The 15,818-nt window shown below is 31.9% G+C and overlaps 1 protein-coding gene across 11 annotated transcripts in view; it reads left to right on the forward strand.

The window, feature by feature from the left end:
* LOC118746094 (potassium voltage-gated channel protein Shab) overlaps nucleotides 1-15,818 on the forward strand; it is a 373,750-nt gene that overhangs the window by 21,490 nt on the left and 336,442 nt on the right. For all 11 annotated transcript variants that reach the window (XM_036479860.1, XM_036479856.1, XM_036479862.1 and 8 more), the window contains exon 2: nucleotides 1,395-1,740. The gene's annotated coding sequence lies outside the window, so the exon portion shown is untranslated. The remainder of the gene's footprint in view (nucleotides 1-1,394; nucleotides 1,741-15,818) is intronic.

Below are 15,818 nucleotides of genomic sequence, written 5' to 3' on the forward strand. Positions count from 1 at the left end.
GAACCGATGAGATTTTGCAAATTTTATGCGTTTTTTTTTAAAAAAAAGTTATCAAGCTCTTAAAAAATCACCCGTTACGTGCATACCAGCGTTGCCATTTTAGCCGTTTTCCGGCTAGATTTAGCCGGTTTTGATAGCAACTAGCCGGAGAAAATTTGATCTAGCCGGCAGCCGATTTGTTAGCCGGTTTGTAAAAAAAAGTTAGCCGATTTTACTATTTGCCTAATTTTCAGGTGCAAAAAGTAAACAAGTTGTTCGAAAGCAATAATGCAGACCCAATGAAGATTTTTAATGAACTCAATGTTTTACTTTCGCATCTATGCTCCCTAGTGGTTATTAGCGCGGACACATTTGATCCTATATGCTCCCCGTTGAACCATACCTTGCTCCATTTCCTCAGTTTTATCGCAGTTTTGAAGTGTATTTAAAAACAAAAGTAAGCACAAATGCTTTTGACCACGAAGCCGAGAAAATAATTCGGGAAAATGGTCGCTATTTTATTATCACTTTAATAAAGGAATTACGCCAACGCCTCCCTACAAATATTGCCACACTAAAAAAAAGTGACTTTTTTCGGTTGGAAATGCATTAAGAGTAATTAAACCAAAAGTATTTGTTCAACTACAGCAACAAAAGCACAAATATAATGCCGACGAAATAACATCCATAGAGATGCAATGGCAACGGTTAACGTTACATACCTGGAGTAATTTAGACTCAACTGTAAAATTTTGGGCCGAAGTTTATCAATTTCGAAATGCCCTAGGAGAATACCCTTTTGCTGACCTTTCCAACCTAGTTTTTAGATTTCTTGTTTTGCCTATAAGTAATGCAGAAGTAGAGCGAATATTTAGTTCAATGAATATAATAAAAACTAAGCAAAGAAATCCAATGTGCGTTAAAACGTTAAACGCTATTTTATATATAAGATACGGTTTAAAACGGGAAGAAAAATGCTGCCATAATTTTACTGTAGATGACGATCTCTTAAAATTAATGAATTCAGGTGATATATACAATAGTGATTCATTTGATGATGAGGAATATACACTCGATATAAATTAATGGTGTTGACTAGTCTTTCGTTTCTTGCGATTTATTTAAATAAAGCATGTGAATTTTCACTAAAACATTTTAGCCGGTCGGCCCAAAAAGTTCTGGCAACACTGGTGCATACATTCATACTTACAATTTGCATATATTTATTTCCAACCCGTTGGCTTGGTTGTCATTGTGGTTGGTTGTTGTGGCGATTATAAACTTTTTTGTTCTCTTTTTTTTTCTGCGTACGTCCTTTTGATGGGCTTAAAACTTAGCAAGTGCGATTAAATTACAATGGTCTGCTGAATTCTAAATAATATTAATTTATGCAAATTTTTCTCTCTTTCTTTCAGCGATGGCAAAATAAATGTGCTGGAAACGTGGCTACACGAATTGCCCGAATAATTCAGATTTGATCAAGAAAAATTTACATAATTTAAATGGTTTGTCATTAAAATAAAAAAAAAACATAGTGATTTGAAGCTTATACTCGTAGATAGTGTTAAAAAGTGCAAACGATAAATAAAGGAAAGATATGTTTAAAATATATGTATGCAATATATTATACGCTAATATTCTGTTTTTCAACTCAGCTGTTAAATTGCTATTTCAAAACCTATACGCTTGCTACGGCTAAATACTCATTAAGATACAAATGAAGGCAGCTTGATATTATGACGTATAATTAAGAGGAATAAGGTGAGTGAAATTCTGTTTTTTGCATGGTAATAGTGTATTTAGCAGTTATTGATTATTACAAGGTATTTAAGTATAGTGAGTAATGGTCTGATTATGCATACTTCGCATAACTTCGCACAACTTCGCATAACCTTCAAATTGTAATTTCGAATGTTCTTTGTATGTATTTTTTATGTATTCCATTACCCAGAAATTAGCGGAACTTTTAAAAACTTAGCGATCTGTTTAGTTTAGAATTTGCTTCACATTTTCTTAAGTTACATTTTTATTGCACTGGTACAAATGGTTGTGAGAAGTTATGCGAAGTATGCATAATCAGACCTTAAGTGCATTGAACTGTACCAAACGCTTCGGAGAGCCGAAGTGAACCAGTTTCATAAAATGCATTTTTACTAAAATCCCAAATCGTCAAAACATCGCACAAAAAGAGTAATAATTTTTGCATTCGTGGTACTCACTCTAATGTCGCTGTGATTGGGGATGTCGGAAAAACATCAATGCATCGAAAATATCGAATTTTGCTTCCATGCATAGAAAATTTTCCACTCGATGTATACACAGTCGATGTATCGATGCATCGATGTTTTTGGAAAACTGACACCTCTAGTACATTGAACCGCCATTTCAGTTTTCAATTGTGCAAAAAGGAGACCTTGACCAACAAATTTAAATGGCTCCAACAGTACCGTTAGAAACATAATTAGCTCAATTACGGTCATTAATTTGAACTTTGTACAATTTTTCTAATATTTAACATATTTTCTTGTGAAATAATATCCGAAAGATGGTATGGAAATCGATACATCGAATCAAAGAAATACATCGATGTATTTTTGCCACTATTACCCAGCTTACGGATTCGTAATCAGCACAGGGAAGTCAATCAAAAACAGCTTTAACATTTGCCGCAACAAAATCACTGTTGCCTTGTGTTATTCATTCAACTTCATCCGAAATCTAACTGTAAATAAATTTTTTTAGTTTGCTGAAACCACAAACAGCATGCCACCAATTACCAATAGTGCTCTTAAATACAATCGAGTACCCTTCGAAAATTCTCTTTTGGTATACGTATGTTTTTCAAATTGGAGCAAATAAATGTGCTTTGAAATCAAATGAAGAATGATTTTTTTCTGCAATAGCATTTAAAGCACTTCAGCAAACATGCAGCTATTGTACGTGGAAGCTAAGATGCATTGTAGACAAAGTTTATTCGACATGCGTTTATTTTAAATATCTGCTGATTTACTATATGAATTCGTTCTTAATTTCGATTTTCGTTTAGTTAAAATGTGATATACATATATACATGTATTGTTGGTAAATGTTAGGCAAGCAAAAATCTGTTAAAAAGCTAAGCAAAAGCAACTTTTAAGAAAAACACACAACCTACTTCCATTCTAATAAAAAATTTAGAAGAACCGATTTGTTCTACATGATCAGGGTTGCCACTCTTTGGTAAATTGTTACCAAAATTGGTAAAAAAAATTTGGGTTGGTAAAAAGGTAAATTTTTTCTCATTTTTGGTAGATTTTTGTTGAACTTTTCGTTCCCGATTTATTTTTCGTAGTTATCTTTATATTATAAATTTCTTTGCATACTTTTTATGTACTTACATAAGTATAAATGTATATCGATATAAGGCGAACATATCGTGCCCCACTCAAAATGATTATTTAAATACATATAAAGAAAAAATTTACAGGTATGTAATGACGCACTATGATTGTTCGCAAAAAAATTAAATCAACGCAATTTTTTATCAATAGAAATTGTTAAAAAAAACCACAAAAGACTGGCGACAAAAAAAAATCAACGGGAAGCACATTGTGAGCTATACTCAAGTATTATTTGCTTTAAATACTTTACATTGTTCTAAAAATTCAGAGTAAAATATTCAAAGTTTGGACGAACATTTTTTGAATTTTTCTAAATTTTGTATGTTGATAGTTTTAATCCGTAATTTTTATGGATTTAGTTAAAGCAACCAAAAATTTGTGCTTGAAAAAGATTGCGAATAATAAAAAAAAACCACCAAGTGCCTTTTTGAGTCACTGTATTTGTCTATAATAACTCGAGTTGAAGTTTTTCAAATTATGAAGTTTCGTTGTTGCCTTTAGTTTAAGCACTTCCGCTTTCTGTTGAAGGAAACTGCGAATATGCCAATAATATGACTGAAATACCGTATAATTAGTTAAATAAAAAGTTCCTTAAAAACAATTTTAATTCTTATTGAAATAACTAAAAAATTAAAAAAAACTATAGTTTTAATTAAAATAAATAAAAATAACAAAACTATAGTTTTTATTTAAACAACTATAAAAACTATATTGGTAGATATTTTCCAGATTTGGTAGATTTTTCTCAAGTGGATTGTAAATTTTTTTTCGTCAGTGGCAACTCTGTACATGATATAAGTAGTACACTGTTCTCTTATATGAAACGGGTTAAAATGTTAAACCTGTTTTTAATTGACTTTTCAGTGCTGATAACGAATCCGTAAGCATAAAGTTTCCATCAGCTCCAGACGAGGTAAAATTGTCAAAAAATCGCGTCTTTTGCAATATTTTAGAAGCTCTAGTAAAGAAATAAGAGGTTATAGAACCTTCCTGGCTAAAATTAAAGCTAGAACTGAAGACTATTTATTGCCTCTAAAAATACCATTCCTTCACTTTGACTTGATGCTCACATAGTAATTTGTTATGTACTTTTATTTGTTTTTATTTTGTTTAAGAAAAAATGAGGGAGAAGTTGAATGAAATTTTTGAACGTTTATTATAGGTTTCCAAAAGAAGTGTCCTTGACATTGGTTATTGTGTTACACCAACTGAACATTTAATTCTTGTAAAAAAATATATATATTTCCCATGATTACAGAAAATTATAAAGATTGTAAAATATTTAAAACTATTAGCACCAGGAGCTGACACTATACTCGCTAGTATAATTTTTAATTTGGTATATTTCAGAAAATAAATAATAGCTTTTAAAATCCAAAAAAAAACTTTTTTTAAAAGAAAAAACGTGTAATGTGGGAATGTAGGACTTCACATAAAACGTACATTTCATAAAACGTAAGTTTCATAAAGTGCACGCAATCCTTTTATAGAAAGGGGTCAAAGTCCAATGCATACTAGTATAATATATTTTCAAACACAATATTTGACAGCCATTTTTCTAATATATTTATTGGTCTCCATTCACAGAGTTCATTTGTGCTGAAATCGCAATTTTAAATGACTGTCGTTTTTGTTTTTTTAATAGGTGGTTCCCATTAGCCGGTTCGTTCCCCCAATTACAAGGAAAATCAATCGACACCATTAGGCTATTTTAATAAAACAGTTTTGTTTTTGTTATTAATGGCTTTTTAGCAATTATCTTCAACAATATTTATTGAGCTCCAGGCCGTTTGTAATGAAAAAATGTTGTGGCAAAACAACCCACAATTTATAGCTACTATCAACACATCTCCTCATCAGACTTCTTCACCGCTGTCCCTGGGATATGAACCATTAGAAACGGCCTCAAGCTCAATAAAAAATGTTATGATCTTATATGCATTTTTGTATGTAATCATTTTTATTGCTATATTCCAACACATACATACGTACTTATATATGTACATTTGTATTTCGAGTGGATAATAAAACTATCTAAATTTTGTGACTACATACATACATATAACTTTCCTTTTTATCCTCTGCTCCAGTTGTTCATACATAATAGTAAAGCTGAAATTAGTCGAGAACGCAGAACGTGTACTTAAACGCAGTCTGTATACGCAGAATTTTGTCGATTACTGGAGCCCTCAGTGTTGCTTACTACACTGTTGCCACTCTTCAATGCCTTTTCATAAACTTACCCTTTCAACCACAATTTTTCGTGCTGTAATAGATTGTAGCTAAATATAAACTACTTAGTTTTAAACAAAAACCTTATTTAATAGTAAATTTCAAATATTTTAAACATATTTTGAATAGGAACTTATAACTTTTTTACCATCTGCAAAACTGACGAAGTGGCAACCATATAAAGAAGGAGAAATCAGCTGACACGGAAAAATCTAAATTCCGCAGATTTCTGCGCTACGGGCTACAACTACAGAAAAATTCTGCGGCGTTGAGTTTTCATTTACATGGCGCTTTGGTAAGACAGATCGTGTCAGCTGACTCGGGTTTACGTACCGGTAGGTTTACGTTCTTGACTAATTTCAGCTTAAGACTTTATGTACGAACTTGTTTATTTTAGTTTTGTGTATGAATATGTTCCGAATATTACTTTCATTATTTCTCCTTGTTTTTTTTTGATGTTGCTGTATTTTGCACCGCCGGTTGGCGTTGCTGTGGCAGCCAGTGCTCCTTTATTGATGTTATTGGGTTGTTTGAGCCGAACCAACCACCGACACCGATTTCATTGCGCTCCAGTTGCTACCGCAGTGACTGGGAAAGCACAAATACTCGAACTTATTTTTAGAAAACACAATCGGCACTACACACACACACGTACATGTTTTTGTTTTATAAGTATGTGAGTCAAAGGACATTTATGTTTTAAGTATTGTGAATCTACTTATCCTCTATTCGTATGCATCTGCTTGCTACTCATTATCCCTTTCATATTTTTCCTTTATTTTATCAAACAATATCTCCATTATCTAGGTCGTTATTAGGGTTTTTCATGTTTTATTGTTCAGAAAGGCAAAAGCGCATCTCCTTTGAATGAACTGAAACAAACCCAAATGTAGCTGCTTCGAATATGTACTCTTATCTACATCTATGTATTACCTATGTATAAATATTGGATTATTTAATTGCAAAACGGTCCCAGTTGCATTATTTAGATTTATGTGTTTTTTGTGTTTGTTACTATTCTGTGTTAACCCAGAATTTGAGGGGTTAGAATGCGAAAATGGGGGCCGATGTTGTGTAGTGCGCGCTACCAATCCTCAAGGCCTGGGTTCGAGCCCAGTTTTCGACTAACATCAAAAAATTATAAAAAAAACAAATAATTTTCACCCATCTATATATATAATACGCGAAAGCATTTTTGGTTCCGCACAAAAGATCTGCACCGTTCGTTCGATTTTCAAAAATGGGGTGTCAAATTAAAGGGCTCGGGCTGTAGATGTGCAATAAGGATTTATTTGTTTATTATAGGAGGGTTTCCGCCTGTTTAAAAAATAAAATTCAATTTGAATTAAGGAAAATAGGTAAGAGAAGTATGTATGTACATATGTATCACCATATGGGTGCCAAATGAAATGGTTTTAAGAAGGTAGTAGTTTGAAAATATTTTGAACAAGGGTGCCACCTGCCTGAATTGTCGAATTTAGTTAACTTATACACAAATTATTTGAAACATCAAAATATGAATGTCAAACGAAAGTGTGTTAAGAATCTTTATTTTCAACGCTAAGACAATTTTTGAGCTGATGAAAAAGGGGTTCCACCTTTTTAAATAGTTAAATTCAAAGAATTTAATAAGTTAAATGAATTAATAAAATTTGGGCATCAATCTAGGGGGTTTCAAAAATCTTTATTTCCGAACTATATTTAGTGTGGTAGCCACATGTTTAAAAAATCAAACTCAACTTAATTTATCACTTAATTAAAATATGTATCGCAATGTTAGACAAAGGAGCCTTAACAAGAGTTTAGCTTGAAAATACTTTTCAAGAGGGCTGCCATCTGTTTGAAAGGTTTAATTTAATTAACTAATGCAAAATTTATGTGAATTATATAAATACGGGAGTCAAACGAAAGAGTGCTAAGAAATATTTAGTCTGAACGTTTGGAACGTTTGAGAGGGGCTGCCACGTGTTTAAAAAGTTACATTTAAATTATTCAATAAGTTCGACGAATTATTAAAGGATGGGTATCAATCGAAATGGGTTTGAAAACTCTTTATTTCTGACCTTTATTTAGGAGGGTTGCAACGTTTTTGAACCTTCAAATTCAAATTAGTTCATCTGCTATTGAAACACACGCATATCACAATGTCAGGCGAAAGAGGTTTAAGAAGATTTTAGTTTAGTAACTTATGAAAAGGACTTCCACCTGTTTGAAAAGTCGAATTTAGTTTTAACGTATACAAAAGTTGTATGGATTATTTACATATGGGTGTGCATCGAAAGAAATTTATGAAAGCTTTAGTTTGAAAATATCTTTAATTAGGATGGCCATCTTTTCGAAAAAAAACATTTCGATCTAAAAGGATAGGTATATGTAGGTATGTTTATTATACGGGAAGGTATTTTGTGTGATAGTCATTCGATTTTCAGCATTGTTTTGAATTTCTAAAATGGGAGGTTTAATTTGAAGACCTTAACCTTTAGATGTGCGATAAAGTTTTATTTTTTTACTTAGGATCTTTTTTAGCGGTAAAGGGTGATTTGAAATTTGATGAAATTAAAAACCTGCACTATTCCAGACCTCTCTTCACTAAAAAACGGCTACACGGATTTAGATGATTTATCGTTTATAACTGCGACTAATATTTGGAACATTTTTTAGGTTTTTGAAATTAAATTTTATAGTATAAGTATAATACGCGAAGGGATTTTTTGTTCAGGATAAAAGATCTGCACCATTCGCTCGATTTTAAAAAATGGGCTGTCACATTAAAGCGCTTGGCCTGTAGATGTGTAAACTGGTTTTATTTTTTCGAACAGAGTTGCCACCTGTAGAACAATTGATTTCAAATTATTTAATAACCGCGCCGTTCTCTCAATTTTCCCAAATGAGGTGTCAAATTAAAAGGCTTGAACTGCAGATATGCAATAAGGTTTTACTTTTTTTGAAAACAGTTGCCACCTTTTAAAAGATTATATTCGAATCATCTAAAAAAATTAAATATTACAAAATGGGTATCAGTGGAATTGGTTTTGAAAATCTTTCTTTCTTAACAAAACTTTAGGAGGGTTGCCACCAGTTTAAAAATTCAAATTAAATTTGAATTAAAGAAATTAAATAGGTGGAAAAAATCCAACATGCCAAACGAAAGGGTGCTCAGAAGGTAGCGGTTTGAAAATATTTTGAAGTGGGTTGCCACCTGCTTGAAATGTCGAATTTAGTTAACTTATCCAAAAGGTATATGAAATGTCGAAGTATGGATGTCAAAAAAAAGAGTGTTAGAAGGCTTTAGTTCAAACATTAAGAATATTTTTGAGGTGTTGGAAGAGGTTTGCCAAATGTCTAAAAATTTATTTCGAATTATTAAATAAGTTAAATGACTTATTAAAATACGGGTATCAATCGAATTTGTTTGAAAAGGGTTTATTTCTGAAATATATTTAGTAGGGTTGCCACCTGTTTAAAAAATCGAACTCAACTTAAATTAGGGCGATTACCTAACGCAAATATGTGTTTTAAAATTTGTTCAGAAATCTTTAGTTGGACACTATAAATATTTTTTGGATATTTTAAGAGGGTTGCCACCTGTTCAAATATTCAAAATATTTAAAAAGTCAAATGAATTATTAAAATATGGGAGTCAATCGTATTTGGGGCTGGAAAGGCTTTATTTCTGAAATATATTTAGGAGGGTTACCACGTATTCTGTAAGCTGCATTCAAATTATTTAATAACTTAATTGAATTTTTAAAGGATGGATATCAATCTAAATGGTTTTGAAAAGGCTTTCAGGCAGGCTTCGCAATTCACTTCCGAGTGAATTTAAACCAAAATTCGTTTCGAACTCAAATTAAACTTTGTAGAAGTTTACTCGAAAATAAATTGTATAATCTGAAAAATAAAACCTTGCCTTTTTTGAAATTAGAAACTTTTTATCGGATGATTTAAAACTTGATAATATTAAAAACCTATTATGCGAAATGGTATGTCAAATTTAGAAGAATTGTGATACTCGAATCGCTTATACCTTACTAGTATTTGGAATAGTTTGAAGGTTTTTGAAATTCTATCTGGGGCATTTTAACGCCGTGCGGGCTTACTAGTTTCAGTAAATATTAAATCCAAATTGTTGAAAATTAGCATCTGAAGTCAAATTTTGGTAAAAAATAGTATTGTTATGAAATTTTTGGAAAATGGGAGTGACCCCGCCCACTTATGATGAAATGCTGTATCTCAGTAGCCTCTTCACCAATGCTTCGCAAACTCGGTACGAACCTTGCCTAGGGCCCAGCTAAGAAATTTGTTGAAAATCTTAGAAATCGGGCAATAACCACGCCCACCTCCATATAACGGTAGTTTACAGAAACACGAAAACGGCGATAAATCAGTAGCTGCTGAAGCTAATTGACTCAAAATCGATAATTACAATAACCACTTAGAAGAAAATCAGACGATTATGCTTTTTTGGATAATGGGCGTGGCGCCGCCTCCTTATGACCACAAATGTGTATCTCAGTAACTGATTCATCAATTTCCACCAAACTCGGTGCACCTAATTACCTTAGTACAAGGAGGAAATTCGTAGAAAATTATTCAAATCGGACTAAAATTACACCCACAATAACTGAGGACGCGAATTTACTCCAAGTTAATAGTTACAACAATCTTTTAACAATAAGACTTAGTTTAGAGAAAGTTGAAACGATGATATTTGATACCTGCGCCGGGTATATTAAGTTTAAATATTAATTCATAAAATCAGTTAATTTAACGGAGTTAACAAAACAAACGAAAGCAAATAGTTGAATTAATAATTCAATCTACACATGTGTGTGCATTAGGGTGATCCATAAATGCATGTAAAACAAGTAAGAAAGTCTAAGTTCGGGCGGAGCCGAACATTAAATACCCGGCGCAAGTATTAAATATATGTTTTTTCACCTTTCCGAAACATACCGCTAGATGGTAAGCCGGGGTGTATCAATTTTGAGTAAATTAGCGTCCTTCAATTTCGAAATATTGCAGTTTCAAGCATTTCTGAAATTTACCGTTATATGAAAAGCGGCCGTAATTTTAGTCCGATTTCAATGAGTTTCAACGTTTTGCTTATATGTGGCAAGCACAATAACCACACCGAGTTTGGTACAAATTGGTAGAACGGTTACCGATTTTCATATATGCGATCATAATTGGGCGGTGCCACGCCCAATTTCCAAAATTTTACCATAAACGTATTTCTTGGTAAAGAATTTTTGAAAGCATCAATTTTGAATAAATTAGCTTCAATATTTACTGATTTATCGAAGATTTTGTATTTCTCTAAATTACCGTTATATGGGATGTGGGCGTGGTTATCGTCCGATTTTCGGCGACTTTGTATGCTGTAGCAAGGCCAACAACTGTGCCAAATTAGGAAGAAATTGGTGCAGCGGTTACCGAGATATACACATGTAACCATAAGTGGGTGTGGCTACGCCCATTTTCCAAAAATTTATAATATTCTTATTGTTTGTCTAAAAATAATTGTAAATATAAATTTTGAGTGAATTATCTTCAGTAGTTACTAAAATATCGCAGTTTTCGTATTTCTGGAAATTACGGAAATTACCGTTATATGGGAAGTGGGCGTGGTTACAGTCCGATTTCGCCCATTTTCAATACCAACCTACCTTGGATTAAGGGAAACCTACATACCAAATTTCGTTGAGATATCTCAATTTTTGCTCGAGTTATCGTGTACACGGACGGACGGACAGACGGACAGACGGACGGACAGACAGACATGGCTTAATCGATTTCTTTTTATGTATACATTGGTCTATATCTATCTCGATTCGTTTTGGCTGTTACAAACAACCGTTATGTGAACAAAATTAATATACCCTTGTGCACAAGTGCGCTCGGGTATAAAAATGTAAAGTCGGAATTTTTATGCCCTCACCCCCTAAGGTTGTTCTATACCGAAAAAATACCCTAACTTTTTTATCCTTAATTAAAAAAAATATTTAGAGGTCGCTCAAAGCGCTAAAAGTTGTCCATGTATTTTATATGGGGAAAAACAAATTTTCGTAGAATTGGTATAGAATTCTTTAAAATTAATATTTTTCGACCGCATAACCCTATTTCGCTTCAGGAGATTCCCAGTAATAATACCTAATTATTTTTTTAACCGTTTTTTCATAGTATGTATATTTTATATAAATAAAAAAGCTTTAGCATTCAAAATGGTTAAATAAACAATTGGACATTGTTATTGGAAGTCTTGTGAAGAGAACCAGTGTTTTCCGATCGAAAAATATTGATTTTCAAGAATTCCATACCATTTCCACGAAAAGTAGCTAAGTAAAGTGTTAATTTTTCGTAGTGGCTGTTCTAAATGCGATGTAAAATGTTTAAGAGAAAACTTTTTTTGATGCCGACAAGTAAATATATTATCACAGTAAGAAAAAAAAAAGAATAAAAATTCATCTGATCAAAAGATGATTGTACCTAAAATCTAGTGATTGTACCTAATGTACCTTTAGGTCAGCAAACGTCGGAAAAAAGTACAACTGTACCTAATTTTTCATCTCTGCTGCAGATACCCCGCACGATAATTTATGCGTTTGTCCAAATGGCAGCAGCAATTTGAAGCGATTCTCGTTTGCTCCTTAATGGTGTCTGGTGAATAAATCACGGCCATGCATCTCGATGTGAGCAGTAACAGGTGCGATAGATGCGCATGTATGTTCTGTATCCTTTGTTGGATCTGAATATCGTATAAATTTGAGAGTTTTTTTAGCGGAGTTAATAATACCGACAAATAATAGCATTTCTTTGTATAAGTTATTTAAAAATATTGATGACAGTTTTGGATGGTTTCTTAACTGAGAATCAGAAATTTGCTTAACCCTGATAAATTTACCCTGCAGGGTATTCCAACTCAAACCAAAGAGCCGCTGAACTAAAGTGATGCCAATGCAATATGGAAAAATGAAGACAACGTCTTTTAAGACAGTGAACGCACAAAAAACATTGACGCCAACTATAGCTGCCATTACAACATGCTTATTTGTTCGTGCATATGTATGAAGTGCTTTTCTAAGGACTGGCTTCATAGGACCCTGTGACAACTACATAAATATCTACATAGAATTCATTTGAGTCACAGAATCAATACTTGGCAAAGTGCCGATTGCATTTACCCTGGCAGCATATACATTACTATTTTAGTAAGTAAACACGTGCATATGTATGTACATATGTACGCACATAACAGTATATGCATTAGTGAAGCCATAAACATTGATAGAACTAACCCACAAACAAACAACAATTACACAAAAAATGAGGATAACTATCAACACCAAAAACAAATTGGCTAAAAAATCTCAATGAGACAAAAATCTCAATGAGAATGAGAATCCCGGGATCCCGGGATTGTCCCGAAATTCAGGCAAAAGTGCAACATATCTGTGATCATCCTATTATAGTATTTTAAATCAGATTGATATAACAAAAAAAAGTACAATTTATTGTAATTCATTTACATATTTATTAAGGCGATAAATCAGTATTTTCAATCAACAAAAAACAAACATATATGTATGTATGTACATATCCTCATTAATTTATAACATAGTTTTTGTACTACAAGTACAAATGCATATACGGTCACTCACAGAAATATTTTGCATAGATTTTTTTTGCAATATTCAGAATATTTTTCGTGGTATTTTTTTTGTTAATTTAAAAAAGTATATATCTATGTATGTGCAATTATGAAGTTGCGAAAACATCCCGTTGACATTTTGTATTTTTTTTTGCTACAAAAAAATTCGTTATAAGGAAGAAAATGCCCAACATCGTCAGTAAAAAAAAAATCAAAAATCAAGGGAGTTTTTAGCAACTTTAAAATTGCACTTTATTGTATTAAATTCAATGGGCTATAAAACTGCATAATAGAATTTTTTGTAAAAATTATGATTAAAAAGTTTGATATTTTTATGATAATTTGGTGAACTTAAACCAACTTTCTCTAAAGTGTGAAATTTTGATTTACATGATTTTTGTTGTAAATTGAGCTATATATTTTTTTTAATTAACAAAAAATACCATGAAAAATATTTTGAATATTGCAAAAAAAATCGATGCAAAATATTTTTATAAGTGACTGTATTTGGTACAGCAGTAACTGCCTATGTAACTATATAAAATTTTTTGAATCACTGTTTGAGATCAATTTAAGATATTATCAGTATATTTAAGTAATAATAAAAAAGTTAACACATTTAAGTAAACAATAAATATATAAGTGCATCACCTATTCCATTTCGAGCGAAGCAAAATTATTCCTTCTTTTGATGGTAATGCGATCTTAAAGAAATTATAGCATTAAGGGTTGCAAAAAATTCTTAATTTGCCCTTGAGAGGGGATATTTGTGATAAAAATTTAATTGGCTAACAAAAAAATTGTTTCTAGCAATGCCGGGATTTAAATCGTCTAATCCCGGGATATTCGGGACTTAAAACAGACCGGGATCCCGGGATTGACATCCCTAATACATACATATGTATTTGGTACTTATGTATGTATGTTGATGCATCCATAACTATTGCATTTTGTAAGTAGGCGAATTTAGTAATTTCAAAGTTTACAATCGCTTCTTGTGCCGCTTTATCTGAACAGTATGCTGGGTGCATTCCGTTTCCTCTCCATACTTAAGGTGGAGTTTTTCAGAATTGTTTTTCGCAGAAGTTTAGCCCACAATATGAACTGTCCTGTGCCCATAAGAAACATAATTTTTGTTGTCCTTTCAAGGGAGAAATCGCTTTTGGGAAGTGTGTAAAAGTTTGCCTTGGTGAAAAATTGTATAGTGTGATTGTATTTAATTATACTGATTGTTTATTAATTGTGCGTTTAACATTTTGCTTATAATTAAAAGTAAATAATTATTTAAGTAAATTTTTTAGACAATTTTTATAAACAGGTAATACCTTTTAAGCTACGTGTACATGGTAGAAAAATCTCGCTAGAGTTATACTGAAATAAAAATCTCCTCTCTCAATTAAGTTTACACGGTAGAGCCATTCTAGTAGATATTCACTCTAGGTAGAGTCAAAATAAAGAAATCTCATCTTTTCTTTATCACGTACTCTACAAGCTTTGTACACGGTAGACAATTGTTACCTCTCGCCTAGAGTTTGTTTTCTATCTCGAATTGTCAACGCTTGTTGTATGTATTTATGTAACCTTTCGTCGATTTGATAGAATTCGCCTATTCGCTGACGTCATAAAATACCTTTTCGCACTAGGATCAAAATTAAATTTTCAAATTACTTAGTTATTTGTGCGAAATTTCAGTTTTCTAGTTTTATTAGTTTTCAAGTTACAACGTTTAGTGCGGCTATCTTTTGAAAATATGACACCGTGCGGCGGTGAGACCTAAACAAGAATTGAAACTGAACTGAAAAGCAAATCGTAAATTCGCAAAATGTCAATGGGGTGGATACTCCTTTCATTTGACTGTATTTGCTGACACCAATGCATTCGTGTGTACATAAATATGTATGTATATGTAAACCAAAAAGTTATGAACTTACAAAAAGTTTAAGATGCAAACAAGCACATACATACATACATATGCACATAAATATATATGTTTATAAGCATACATGCAGGGTTGCCACTGACGAAAAAAAATATTTACCATCCACTTGAAAAAAATCTACCAAATCTGGGAAATATCTACCAATAACTTTTTTATAATTACTTTAACGAAAACCATAGTTTTGTTATTTTTTTATTTATTTTAATCAAAACTATAGTTTTTTTTATTTTTCCTTTTTAGTTATTTCAATAAGAATTAAAATTGTTTTTAAGAACTTTTTATTTAACTAGTTATACGGGAGTGATGAAATTAAAGGCAACAAGGAACTTCATTATTTGAAAAACTTCAACTCGAGTTATAATAGGCAAATACTGTGTCTCAAAAAGTGATTTTTTTTTAATATTCGCAATATTTTTCGAGTAAACACTTTTTATTGCTTTAACTAAATCCAAAAAAATCGAAGACTCAAACTATATACAACATATAGAAAAATTCCAAAATTTTTCGTCTATATTTCGAATTTTTTACTCTGAATTTTTAGAACAATTTAAGTTATGAAGTTTTAAAGCAAATACTATTTGAGTATAGCCAGCAATGTGCTGCTTAAAATAACCGTTGATTTTTTTATTTATTTTAT

The sequence above is a fragment of the Rhagoletis pomonella genome, unplaced genomic scaffold (assembly GCF_013731165.1).
Source record: "Rhagoletis pomonella isolate Grant_MI unplaced genomic scaffold, Rhpom_1.0 Rhpom_scaffold_00010, whole genome shotgun sequence".
Lineage (NCBI taxonomy): Eukaryota > Metazoa > Arthropoda > Insecta > Diptera > Tephritidae > Rhagoletis > Rhagoletis pomonella.